At 36.2% G+C, this 14,020-nt stretch overlaps 1 protein-coding gene across 2 annotated transcripts in view; it reads right to left on the bottom strand.

Annotated features, from left to right (window-relative positions):
* LOC106135712 (apoptosis-stimulating of p53 protein 1) overlaps positions 1-13,765 on the bottom strand; it is a 267,044-nt gene extending 253,279 nt beyond the window's left edge. For both annotated transcript variants that reach the window (XM_060948225.1, XM_060948227.1), the window contains exon 1: positions 13,458-13,765. The gene's annotated coding sequence lies outside the window, so the exon portion shown is untranslated. The remainder of the gene's footprint in view (positions 1-13,457) is intronic.
* Between the last annotated feature and the right edge of the window lie 255 nt (positions 13,766-14,020).

Here is a 14,020-nt window from a genome sequence, read left to right as displayed (position 1 = left end):
ATTATTATACTATTGTTTTTATTAAATTTTTAAATACATATAAATAAAAATAACAAATACAATTTTACGGGGACAAAATGCTGATTTATTGAATAATCATGCCATTTTATAGCAATACAGTTTAATACCTCTATTAAATTTAGTTGAAACGTACTTGTTTTGTTATGTATCTGCAATTAATAATTCATTCGCATATTTTCTTCCTTTAAAATAATCTTTAAATACATAGGTACTCAACGGACCCCAACCCCCGAAGTATGTATAAGTAACCAAACCTTTTTATTTCTTTTATATTAAATATCCTACTACTATTATATCCTATCCTACTACTATTATAAAGGCGAAAGTTTGTATGGATGTATGGATGTTTGTTACTCTTTCACGCAAAAACTACTGAACCGATTACCATGAAATTTGGTATGTAGGTAGCTGAAGACCCAGAATAACACATAGGCTACTTTTTATCCCAGAGTTCCCGCGGGATTGATAGGGTTTCCATGCGGACGAAGTCGCGGGCGGCCTCTAGTCGTACTATATTTTTAAATACGGCTTCGGCCTTCGGTCACTGTTTTGTGCTAATGTCAATGTTTGCTCCTTGTGTCTCAACCTGAGAGGCCTCAGCTACTATCACCGCCCACGTGTTTACTTATAACGTGTGTTAGAGAACCATGTAAGAACAAATTAATCTACTTTTCGTCCCGGTTTTGTTACATTCTTTCGGTACCTCTATAAAAAGGACCAACAGGAGCGCCATTTTTATTTTATAAAAAAGAACGTTAATTTAACTTAGTTATTACTTTTTTATATTCAAAAAATCCTCTACTTGTACTTCCTTTCGATCCTTAAAGATGATGAATAAAGTTTATACCTAGATAGATATTGTTGACCTGCATGCAAATGCATTGCATATTTTATCATTTTCATTCCTAGTCGCTATACCTACTACGAATCTTAAAATTCCTTTTATTTAAAAAAAAAATACGTTTAACGCTAACTTGAGTATAAGCAGTCTCTCATATAGGTACGTGCATTCGACAATGCGTTTTCGAATGCCTATAAGAATGCATCGTAAAAACGCAGTCGTTACCAAATTCTCACACGACACAGCTGATTTACGAGACGAGCTAATGTCAAACGGGTTCAACAATCTACAATACTCTTCAGTCAGACACGTAAGGAATTAATAATCAATTCATTTTGTAGCAATGCCCACGATATAAAAAATATCACACTTCCTAATCAAATGAGAATAAACATTCCCACTAATTTATTTATCCGCTCTTCAAATTTATCAACAGAATTATTAAAACGATACCATTCGTTTTAAAAAGAGGTAACACTAAGTACACCTATATATCATTAACGATCCTTTATATCATTAATTTTAATTTTTTTAATAAATAAGTAAAAAGTACTGTTCCGAAACAGACGAGCTTGCATGAAGAGAGTTATGAATGTGGATAAAGCGAAAGAAGTATGCAGGGATCGTGACATGTAGGAAGATAATAGTCTTTGCCTACCCCTCCGGAATAGTGCCAAGATTTATGTATATAAATGAATGTTCCCATGGGATTTGCAATGAACGACAAAGAAGTTTGCGAGCGGAGCCGTCGGCAAAAGAACATCTCTTTATTGAGGTCTTGTGAAAGCACTTAATCGTACTAGTTCGCAGTTTGTGATACAAACTTTGTCTGATCATTCCATAGTATGTTAAAAATTCAAAATGTCCCTTACTCTATAAGGCGGTAAAATGTATAACATTGACTAAGGCTATAATCTTCGGTAATACTAAACCGATCAAGAAAATTATTTTACCGATAAAAAGATACATTATCTGCGGGTGTTACAGGCTTTGTACTTATCACAAAAAATCACAAGCGTCGACCGAACAAGAGGGAATCAATGGAATGTAGGTAGTCACTGTCACGCACTTGCCCAAGAAAAAGTACAGAAAAAGTATCCGCTCACGTCCGAACCTATTAGAGGACCGCCGACCAAACTAGTTTTACAGTTACGACATAGAAATTAATACAAACGGACAGTACGTCATCGTACGCACAATTCTATTTTTTTTTATACATTAACTTATTGTAACATTATGTTTGGCACGTGTAATATCAGCCTCGAGGCCAATAGACTTGATAAATTATGCGAGTACCAATAAAAAGTATGAGATATATTTATACTGATGGATTATGCTGCTATTTAATACATACCTACCTGGTCTCGCGGAAGGAAATGGACAAGGAGTACCTTTGATCCGTAACTCGAGCTCTTGTCCAGCGCCGGTATCTTCCACGATCCAAAGGGTAGTTTTTGGGAAACACAAATCACTGCACTTCACAAATTAACCCCGGGGTGCGTAGTTAATAAAGTTTTAGCGTCTTTGATGAATTTTGCGAATATTCACAATCGATGCAGAGAGCGGTGCAGTTGCGCGCGGAGACGAAAATTGGCGCGCTTTTTTTTAAAATTCTTTTTCGAAATTTGGGAAATGTGTGAGAGTGGGACAGGAATAGGATTGAGTGCGTGCGTGAAAGAGTGCGTATATGTAGTGTTGCGTTTATAAAAAATATGTTAAAAAATAAATAATTGGCGAAGACAAGTCTGCCGGCCTAGAGGTTTCCTCTATATTACATGAAACAACATACAGGAACTAGGAATAAATACAATTGCAAGTTTTGAGTAGATACGTAACTAATAACAAAAAAATTAAAACTTACAACCTAAAATATATAAATCTAGGTAATAACATTTATTGAGTAGGCAATGGGCAAACCCGGATTACTGGACGTATATAACTCCCAGAAGAAGTGCGAACCTTGACGGTTCGAACTATATTGTCTTTACCCGGGTAAACATCTGTAATGACTCCCAGGGGCCAACAATGAGGATGCGTATTATTGTCTTTGAGTATGACTACAGTACCCAGTTTTATATTTTCTGAGGACTTAGTCCATTTTTCTCTTTGTTGAAGGGAAGTGAGATATTCCTGGCTCCAACGACGCCAGAAATCATGCGTGAGTTTACATAACAATTGATAACGTGATAAGCGATTATCAGGCGATTCAAGGTAATTTTCAGCGGGAAGAAATTTTATAGGAGTAACATTTAAAAAATGATTTGGAGTGAGAGCAGTTGCTTCAGGTTCAGTACCTAGCACACAAAGGGGTCTACTGTTCAGCAAACCCTCTATTTGAACTAAGACAGTTGTGAACTCCTCGTAAGTTAAGATCTGAGAGCCTACAGTTTTGAGTATATGAGTTTTAACACTCTTAACATTAGCCTCACTTAGACCGTTAAAATGAGGACCGTACGGCGGGCTATGTTTAAATTGAATTTTATTTGTCAATAAATAATTACTGATATAATTTTGGTGAGCTGTGGACTGTAATAAATCATAAATTTCACTAAGTTTTCGTTTAGCGCCGATAAAGTTGGTTCCGCCATCGCTATAGATCATAGAAACCGGACCTCTTCTACTTATAAAGCGTTTGAAAGCGTCGACAAACAATTCTGAACTGAGATCAGAAACTAATTCTAAATGTAACGCCTTGGTGGCGAGACACACAAATAGACAAACATATGCCTTGTGGCTTTTGATTCCACGGCGTCGAATATGTGTAATAAAAAAGGGGCCTAAATAATCTACAGCAGTGTTAACGAAACACTTAACTTTTGAAATGCGAAAGGTAGGTAAATCTCCCATGCGAGGGTAAGTGAATTTCGGTTTAAGTTTGAAACAAATATTGCATTTATGTACGCGTTGACGAATTAAGTTTCTAGCGGATAGTATCCAAAACTTTTGTCTTATAAGAGCGAGTAATAGTGAAGGTCCTGTATGAAGGTTAGTAACGTGATAATAATCAATAATCAATTGAGTTATTAAATTTTTAGAAGGTAATAAAATGGGATGCTTTTGACCGAAATCGAGTTCAGAGTTTGATAATCTCCCACCGACTCTTAGAAGGCCTTCCTTGTCGATAAAAGGGTTTAACTTGAGTAGAGAACTATCAGATAATTTCCCATTTCGCAAAGCGGTAATTTCTTTAAAGAAATGCTTATTTTGAACAAAGCGGATTATATAAAGTTCAGAAAATTCTAAATCTTGTACAGAAATAGGTTGTTGAGATTTTAATTTTTGTATAAAACGTAACATATAAACAACCGAGCGTAATAATTTCAACCAGTTTGAAATTCTTTCAGCCATAATTTCAATTGGATGAGAAGTCTGAATATCTTCAGGACTTTGAACGACTAAACTTATTGTTTTAGTCTCTAAATTTCCTAAACAACCATTAGGATTAATCGTAAAAGGTTTCAATGGCCAATCAGAACAACTAAGGCTTAGCCAATTGGGACCATTAAACCAAAATTGATTGTTGACTAGAGCTTTAGGCGTTACAGGGCGAGATATAATATCTGCGGGATTTTCAATGCCTTTTACATGAAACCAATGCTTAGCGGGAAGTTTTGAGTTAATCTCAGTAATTCTATTAGCCACAAATGTATGGAATTTATACGGCGGAGAATGAATCCACGTAAGCGCCACAGATGAATCTGAAAACGAGTATATTTCGTTGATATGACATCTCTGGGAAAGAGTATGTCTAACGGCGTCTAGAAGGTTAGCGAGAAGAAGAGCGGCGCACAGCTCTAGTCGTGCGAGTGGCATTTTAGATAGTGAAGCTACGCGAGACTTAGAAGCGAGCAAGTGGACAGAGCCGGGTGAGTATGAGTCTTGACTAACGCGAATATACACATTAGCGCCATAGCACCTTTCACTTGCGTCTGCGAAACCTAGAAGAATGACATGCGGAGAACGTAATCCGACATGTCGCGGAATTTTTATTTGTTCTAGACAAGCAAGTTCATTATGAAACTGTGTCCATTTATTTAAGATCGCGGGAGGCACTGGATCGTCCCAATCAAGGCCAGCCATCCAGCATTCTTGAACGAGCAGTTTCATGTATGTGACCACCGGGCCTAGTAGTCCTAATGGGTCGAACAAGCGCGCAGTAATCGAGAGAATAAAGCGCTTGGTGCACTCTTGCATATCAGCGTTTGTTGAGAATTGAAAATGATCAGTAGTAGGTAACCACTGCATTCCTACTATCTTATGTGGAGTTGAAGCGTTAGTATCAAATTGTATGACGTCTTCACTTTGCATTGCGGACGACTTGTCCAAGAGGTCGGGACTATTAGAAATCCACTTCGTGAGATTAAAACCACCAGAGGCAAACATTTGGATCAACTCGGACTTGGCCTTTAGAGCGACGTCTACGCCATCCATAGATGTGATGAAATCATCCATGTACATGTGAGTTTCAGCTTCTGTAGCGGCGAGAGGAAATTGATCGCGGCTATCGGCAGCTAGCTGGCGAATGACTCTCATGGCAAGGTAAGGGGAACTTGATATACCGAAAGATACACGATTGAACTCGAACGTATCGATATCAGATCTAGAATCGAATCGATATAAAATACGTTGAAAAACGTGATGAGTGGGAGTAAGTTTCAATTGAAAATACATCTTTTCAATGTCTGCAGATAGGGCCACAGAGAACATGCGTAAATTTAATAAAAGGTCAAATATACTTGTCTGTAAATTCGGACCTGTATAAAGAAGGTCATTAAGGGACTTTCCACTAGTAGTTTTACTACTGGCGTCAATAACGATACGAGTTTTCGAAGTGAGTTTGTCGGGGCGATAAACAGCTCTGTGCGGAATATAATAAGAGCTATCATCCGACGATGCATTTTCAACCTTAGATAAGTAACCTTTATCAATATAACTTTGCAAAGTGTCGTTGTAATTTGTACGTAAATCAGGATTACTATCAAGTTTTTTCTCTAAATTCAGTAAACGGCGTTTAGCGATAAAATGAGAATTTCCTAATTCTGAAGGATTATGTTTAAACGGGAGATGCACAGTATAACGACCGGTACTATCTCGAGAATAAGTTGACTTGAAGATTTCTTCACAGGCCTGATCGTCAGGGCTCATATGAATTTTATGAGGGACATTGTCAAGTTCCCAAAAGCGTTGAGTAATTGATTCTAGCGTTGAGGTTTGTTCAGTAAAACAAAAGAAAGTTTTATTATTAGCATTGCGACAGGGCTTGATGCGCGTAACAGCAGCCTTACCCATGGCTACATATCCAAGAGTAGTTTCTAACGCAACTACGGAAGAATGCGGTGAAGTCACTTTGTCACTTCCTAACAGAAACGGGAAGAGCTCGTTACCAATTAAACAATCCACCTCGCCGGGCGTGTGGTAATTATAGTCAGCCATTGGTAAGTCACTAAAGTGAGTTAATTTAGAAATATCTAACTCATAGTTGGGTAGGTGGTCGGTGATCGAGTCAATAACACGCGCAACTATATCATACGAACACATAGGATCGAAACGGGAATGGAATTTCAGAGTAGTGACTCCGTATGATACACTTTCGGTCTGACCGATACCTTTAATCGAGGAGGAAGCGGGAGTTATTTTTAAATTTAATCGATCACAGCAAGATTTTGTGATGAAGTGGCTCATAGATCCACAATCTAAAAATAGACGTAAATTATGTCGCTTATTCTTATTAAAAACATAAACGGAAGCAGTAGGTAAAACAACGGTATTACCTAGCTCATTACAACGAGACGAAGTAACAACCGACAGCGCAACATTATTTAAATTTGCGCGCGTATTCGAGTCTGCGTGTACTTGCTGCATAGAATTCGACTGTGTGAGCGTATCGGCAACAGGGGCTGAATACGGTGCGTGCGAGTGAGACGGATAGCTCACTGACTTCGCCTTGTGACTAGACGGTGTGATAGCACTTTGAGTATCATGCATGTGCAACAAAGAATGATGTCTTTGCTGACAAATATTACAGTTACGTTGAGAACGACAGACTGCAATATTATGAAATCCGAGGCAATTAATACAAAAATTGTACTTAGTGACTAAATTATTTCTGGAAACTGGAGTCTGATTCAAGAAATGTTGACACTTATACAATGCGTGTGAAGGTTGAGAATTGCATATCAAACAATTGTAAGATAGTGAGTTTTTAGAATTAGAATTACGTATGTCTGTTTTGGTATTTATCTGATCGGTGTTAGCGAAATAATTATGCGTTGCTTTATTTTTGTTAGTATTTTTATTAGCGTTCGAGGGTAGCGTTTTGTTCATAGTATAGGCAGACGAACGAAGCGTTTGTATCTTGTTTTGATGATTGACAAATTGCGTTATTTGAGAAAAAGTAGGTATCTCAACACATGAATGCATTTGCTCAAATAATCTTACTGTCTCTTTGTCAAGTTTATTGAGTGCTATATGCGTAAAAATATAATCGGACAAGTTATCGATTTTTAATCTGCGTAACGCAGATTCGGCCGAGCAAAATTGCTCCAAGAATGTATCAAGCGATTGGCCAGTCTTAAAATTAATCATTTGGTCAATATAAAATGACGCTTGGACTCTGATATCTTGGTATTTCTCCAAAAGCGCGTTCCAAATAATCAAATAATTGTCTGACGTGGGAGGTATACCGGAACATACTGTTAGGGTTTTACCTGTTAGTTTGCCTACCAGATACTGAACCTTCTCCGCATCCGTCAAGCGGGGATTTTCGTGAATTAAACTCTTAAAGTTTTCATAAAAGAGTGACCATTTTGTGGGGGTACCATCAAATGATATCAAATTAAGCGGGGGTAATTTCTTATTCAACAATTCAAACTTTTGATCGCACCTGGAAATCTTACAGATGTATTTATTTTCGCAAGCTTTAATATGACAATAAAGTTGGTCAAAAGATTTCATACTGGAGTAATCCGGTTTTGATTTTGGATCAAAAGAGATTTGAGCTATGGCTAAATCATCGAGCGTTTGCATAAAATCAGTCCTAGTTTTTTCAAGCGACTGTATCATTATCAAGAACTGCTCTTTGTTTGTTTCATCGGAAATATCTTTACTAAGTGTATATGCGTCTTGAATAATAGCAAAAAGATGTTCCTTTTTTGCTGTTAATCGAACAATTTCGGGAGAATATGCACATTCAGACTTTTGTTTCGACATTTTAAATTGAAAATATGTAAAAAATTACTTTAATGAAACTAGAAAATAAATTTATAAAATAAATCGGTGAAAATAAATATGGCGGCGATGTCGATAAATAATTTGACGCAAATTCGTAACAAAAAATATCAAATTATCTCGAAAAATACAATTGAACGAATATTTGTTATGCGTAATATATATTCTATTGTGAATATATAAGATAATAAATTATTATATTTAAGAGAAACATATGAGTTTATGAGTGTTTAAGCGAATGAAAGTGTAGCGTAATGTAGGTAGTTAAGTATGTAGTAATGAGATGCGTTGCGTGGTGCGTTGGAATTAAGTAAAATATACGATATTAATAGCGTGTGAGAAGTATTGCGTTGAAGAAGAGTAATGTGAGGATAGCAGATAGGGATACGGCTCGTGAGGAACACTTGGTCTCGCGGAAGGAAATGGACAAGGAGTACCTTTGATCCGTAACTCGAGCTCTTGTCCAGCGCCGGTATCTTCCACGATCCAAAGGGTAGTTTTTGGGAAACACAAATCACTGCACTTCACAAATTAACCCCGGGGTGCGTAGTTAATAAAGTTTTAGCGTCTTTGATGAATTTTGCGAATATTCACAATCGATGCAGAGAGCGGTGCAGTTGCGCGCGGAGACGAAAATTGGCGCGCTTTTTTTTAAAATTCTTTTTCGAAATTTGGGAAATGTGTGAGAGTGGGACAGGAATAGGATTGAGTGCGTGCGTGAAAGAGTGCGTATATGTAGTGTTGCGTTTATAAAAAATATGTTAAAAAATAAATAATTGGCGAAGACACCTACCTACTAAACTCACGTCATTATCTAGTAGATGTTCTACCAACTTTAAAACTAACTTATGACAATGTTAAATGATTTGCACTTTAAAAGATAAGAATTGCGAGTGGGTAATGATTTAGATTCTATGGGATCCATGATAAATATACCAAGTTAGGTTCTTTAAAACCTTTTTTATATTCGTAGAATTTCATAAAAACAGCATGAATTATTACAACTTACATTTATATAAAGATGACCAAACCTTATCATTCTATGAAATTTCTAGTTACCTAAGCAAAAGTATTTTTGACTTAGTACCTAATTGTTACTACTAATGCAATTGCCAGTTCGCTAGAATTAAAAAGAGAGGTTAATTAAGAAGATTAAGTAAAACAGTTCACACTAAAACTTAAAATACCAAATGTAAACACAGAAAACAAACCTTTATAACCGGTAAAGATTACCTTCTTGTCGTCATTATCGCATCGTCGCTGACATTCGATTCCGCGATGTATATCTTAGACGAAGGTCGCGAGAACTCGGCCGGTACTAATCGAGAATTCGTTCAGCAAGTTGATGGTCACCTCAATAGTAAAATGTGGAGAATACAGATTGGGAATTCTTAATATAAAAAATATAAAGTCATGTACGATTAACGGCAGACAAACCAAAAAAGGTTTTTTTCCAGCCAACACATAGATGGTATATTTACTCTATTGCTATACTAATATTATAAATGCATAAAATGCTTTAACATGTATAAAAAAACTAGGTAGACCGATAGCTTTAATTCATGTTTGAACTCGGACAATTAACCACACATACATAGGGTTTTAGCGAATAAATCATAATTAAATTAGACGTATAGAAAGACAGACATACTTTTGTATTTGCAATAGCATATCAAAGTGTGGAAGAAGATGGAAAATATAAGTTCATAATTCGAAAAAGTTACTCTCGGGCTAGCTTATCTGTGTAATTTGTCCCGTATTAATGTTTTTTTTTTAATAATTTGAAATATGGATGAAGTACAGACGACAGATTTGGGTAAGAACGATTTCGAGCAAAATATAATTTATCTACACAACATTTTTAAGTAAGTAGGTAAGTACCTATTATTTTTTATCGTGTTAACTCAATGTCACAGTTTCTTTATGGCTTATAGTTTACGTCAACCTCCAAACTAACTCGTAAAAATTGCGTCGCGGCCTCCCGTTGTTCGAACTGATTTTTAACACGTCTTTTCGATATAAATCTTTTAATCGATATAAATATTGTGATTTTAAAAAACTAACTAGTAATCTATGCGCCAAAAGGTGAATAATTATTTTTCTCCGAATGAATTTTTGGGCACGACCTAGAGTCTTCAATGGGCGATGTATTTTAATTTATTGCTTCAATAATTATAACATTGCAATATAATAATGACGTAAATAATAAGCATATTAAACGATTTAATTAAGAACATTCTTTATTTATTTATTTAAATGTTTTCATATCTATACTAATATTATAAAGCTGTAGAGTTTGTTTGTTTGAACGCGCTAATCTCAGGAACTGCTGGTTCGAATTGAAAAATTCTTTTTGTGTTGAATAGACCATTTATCGAGGAAGGCTTTAGGCTAGATAACATCACGCTGCAACTTTGAGGAGTGAAGAAGTAATGGAAAATGTGGAAAAAAGGGGGAAAATTGTTCATCCTTGAGGGTTTCAATGATGCCCAAAATAACTATTCCACGCGGACGAAGTCGCGGGCACAGCTAGTATACTAATAAAGCCTTTTCTTTTTTTTCCGGCCTATCTCGCCCGACCATAAAAAGAAAATTCTATTTTCCCTTCATCGGCCTACACAACAAGCCGAGAGATAGCAGCACAGTACTAATTAGAATAAGTGCGGAATACGTAAAAGGCTTCTCTGACCCACTTCCTTATCAATGCAAATGCAATGGTGATAACAACTGGCTTTGATCTTAATTGCATTGCATATACTCGTAGTTGTGGACGATAGAGTTAAAAATGCCCTACATATTCCGTAATAGCGTTTGCCCGCGAACTTCGTACGAATCTAAGAGAAAAATAAGCCAAATTTCTGTGAATCTATGGAAATATCAATAGTTACCGTGCATATATTTGGCGGCGTCTGCGACGTAGCGGTAGTACGCTTGTCTGTTACACAGTAGGTCCCGGGTTCGAATCCTGGCCAGGGTATGATGAGAAACGAACTGTTTCTGATTGGCTTGGGTCTTGGATGTTCATCTATATAAGTATTTATTATCGTATAAAATATAGTATCGTTGAGTTAGTATCTCGTAACACAAGTCTCGAACTAACTTTGAGGCTAATTCAATCTGTGTCATTTGTCCCGTGGTTATATTCTTTTATTTGTTTTATTCATATTGATATGATCAAATTAGGGACCTTCTGGTGAAAGGTCAAGTCAAAAATATACACCGACGAGCTTGCATAAAAAGATTGATGAGTGTGGAGTGAAGGAATCAAAAATAGCATAAAGAGATTGTAATATGATAGTTGAGGATCTACCAAAGCCTTCGGTAAAGAGGCGTGATTTTGTATAATTTAGGTATTATATATATTTATTTTTTAATTAAAATTTATTGAGCCTCAAAGGTACCGTACCAAAATGGTGTCAATGTAAGAGTTAGAAATAATATATATACAAATGATTTATTAATAGACATACATAAATAAAAATATATATAAACATACATGAATATTATTCACATAAGTAAGAGATGATAAATCGTTCCGCCGTTTGCTTTCTATAAACTTATGTATTGACATGTTTAACGCGTTGATGTCTTTTGTATGTTCTAGGTTTCTATGGTTGTAATTCATTATTTATTTATATTAATAAACAACAAAACAATAACAAATAGTTTCTCGAAAGCATTCCGCTATGTGTTAACATTGGATGCAATGCAGATCACATTTATTGACGTCTTAAGGCGAATCTCTTGCGACACTATGTCAAATCAATTATGTAAATATATTATATGTATATACAATCACGTCTATGCTATAGTATATACCCTTACAGGGTAGACAGAGCCAAAACTCGCCAAAAGACTGAAAGGCCACGTTCAACCGTTTGGCTTAATGATAAAATTTAAATTCAAATAGTGACAGGTTGCTAGCCCATCGCCTAATAAGAATCCCAAGTTTGTAAGCCTATCCTTAGTCGCCTTTTACGACATCCATGGGAAAGAGATGGAGTGGTACTATTCTATTTTTTTAAATTGGTGCCGGGAACCACACGACTTATTTCTTAGTCGCCTTTTACGACTACCAAGGGAAAGAGACGGAGTGGTCCTATTTTTCCTATTGGTGCCGGCCATCACATGGCACATTATGTAAATCTAACACCATTTTAATACTTTTGTTACGTTTGATGTTGGATAAAACAAAATACTATCACACTGTCGCCGGCTTTACCGGCAGGTTATAAATGTAAACTGGGTGAAGGAGTGTAGAATTATAATTCTGATGATATTTACTTAGAAATGAAATTATGTGGCGTGAACCACTAATTCGTCGGCTAATGACAGTGGCGCCACGCAGAAGATGGGAGTTCTCACGATATATTGTTACATCTTTTATGGTCCCGTAATATCGACGTCCCGTTTATTTTAAGATACATAATCTTTATTCCGTAGTCAGAACCCAAAATCTCGAAAAGACTGGAAGGTCACATTCGATAATGGAATTGAAATTTAGATAGTGACAGATTGCTAGTCTATCGAATATAAGAAAAATCTTTAATTTATTAGCTTTACCCTTGATTGCCTTTTACTCTATGGACGGGAGGAAATAGAGAGAGAGAGAACACAATATTTCTTCTTTACTACTAGACTAGCATGTAAGGATGCATTACATGAATGTGCTCTTATTCCCTAAATCGCCTTTTACTATACCCATGAGAGAGATATGAAGAGGTCCTATCCTAAATATCCGGAAACCACACGGCAGAGTACAACTCACACTTGACTGATTTAATTTTTTTTTATGCGCGAAAGTTGATCTGATTACCACAAGTCAGCCAATAATTAAAGCCCATATACGATGTAAATAAATGACGTATGATTGGCGAAACTGCCGCGGCGATCATTGTAATTAGTCGGCGGCTTTTGATTTTTAAACAGTAGCAACTAAATTAATTGCAAACAAACTTTTTAAAGAAAGTTTTATTTAAAAAGAAAAGGATTGCCAAAGAGTTTCGATTGCGTTTGTAGAGCTTTTAGGATACGACTCCATGTGTATTTAGTGTTTAGATCCGAAGAACATAAAATGACATTGTAAAATATTGTTCTCATATTTTTAAAAGTCCCTAAATATGAAGTGTTGTAAAATATAGGGGAAATTAGGAAACCAAAAAAAAAGTATTATAAAGTACTTAAAAAATACAAAACATAAGTACTTGTCACTTGGGTTCACTCGTAGTATTGTAGAAGTAGTTTTCCAGTTAAAACCCACTAAAATCGTATACACAGGAAATGCGTGCGGTCCACAAAAACAGTAATTAGCAGATTTGATTGATAAGGTAGCCAACTTCCGGCACCGAAAAATTGCTTTTGAACGTACCTGTGCTCCGTTATTAGCGTGCAATCAGTTCAGAAATCCACAACAAATCACTCATCCAACTTGACACCAATTTGTCAACGTTATCGTCAAGCACAAACAGATTTTACAGATCGAAACCAAACGAAAGCACAGTGAGGATGATATCTCTCATCGCCGACACTCAAAATTTAAAAAAAAACACGCACATTAAAGCACAATAACACTGGCAGTTAAGAGCGCATCACTAATTTCATGAGTAAATTTACACGATTCATTTTCGGAACGCGCGAATAACCGTGAGCGGTTGCGCACGCGGCGCGTCCACTGCGCACATGTGCCGACAGCTGACTGAATGGCAAATTGGCAATCCTCAATTCAAAACAACTTTACTATTGAGATCAATTTCTATACTATCAATACACGCACTTCCGTGGATACTGGCAGATCTCGTGATAAAAGACTTTATTAGAAACTGTCATAAAACAGAGAAGAAAGTATGATCTCATGGCCACAACGGCAATGCAGCAAGGTTACGCAGATTGGTTGTAATTGGATTTAATCGATTTAATACAGAGGTTTCCTTT

This window comes from Amyelois transitella, chromosome 15 (genome assembly GCF_032362555.1).
Source record: "Amyelois transitella isolate CPQ chromosome 15, ilAmyTran1.1, whole genome shotgun sequence".
NCBI lineage: Eukaryota > Metazoa > Arthropoda > Insecta > Lepidoptera > Pyralidae > Amyelois > Amyelois transitella.
The sequence above is the reverse complement of the archived record's forward strand: the minus strand, read 5'-3'. Positions and strand labels throughout refer to the sequence as shown.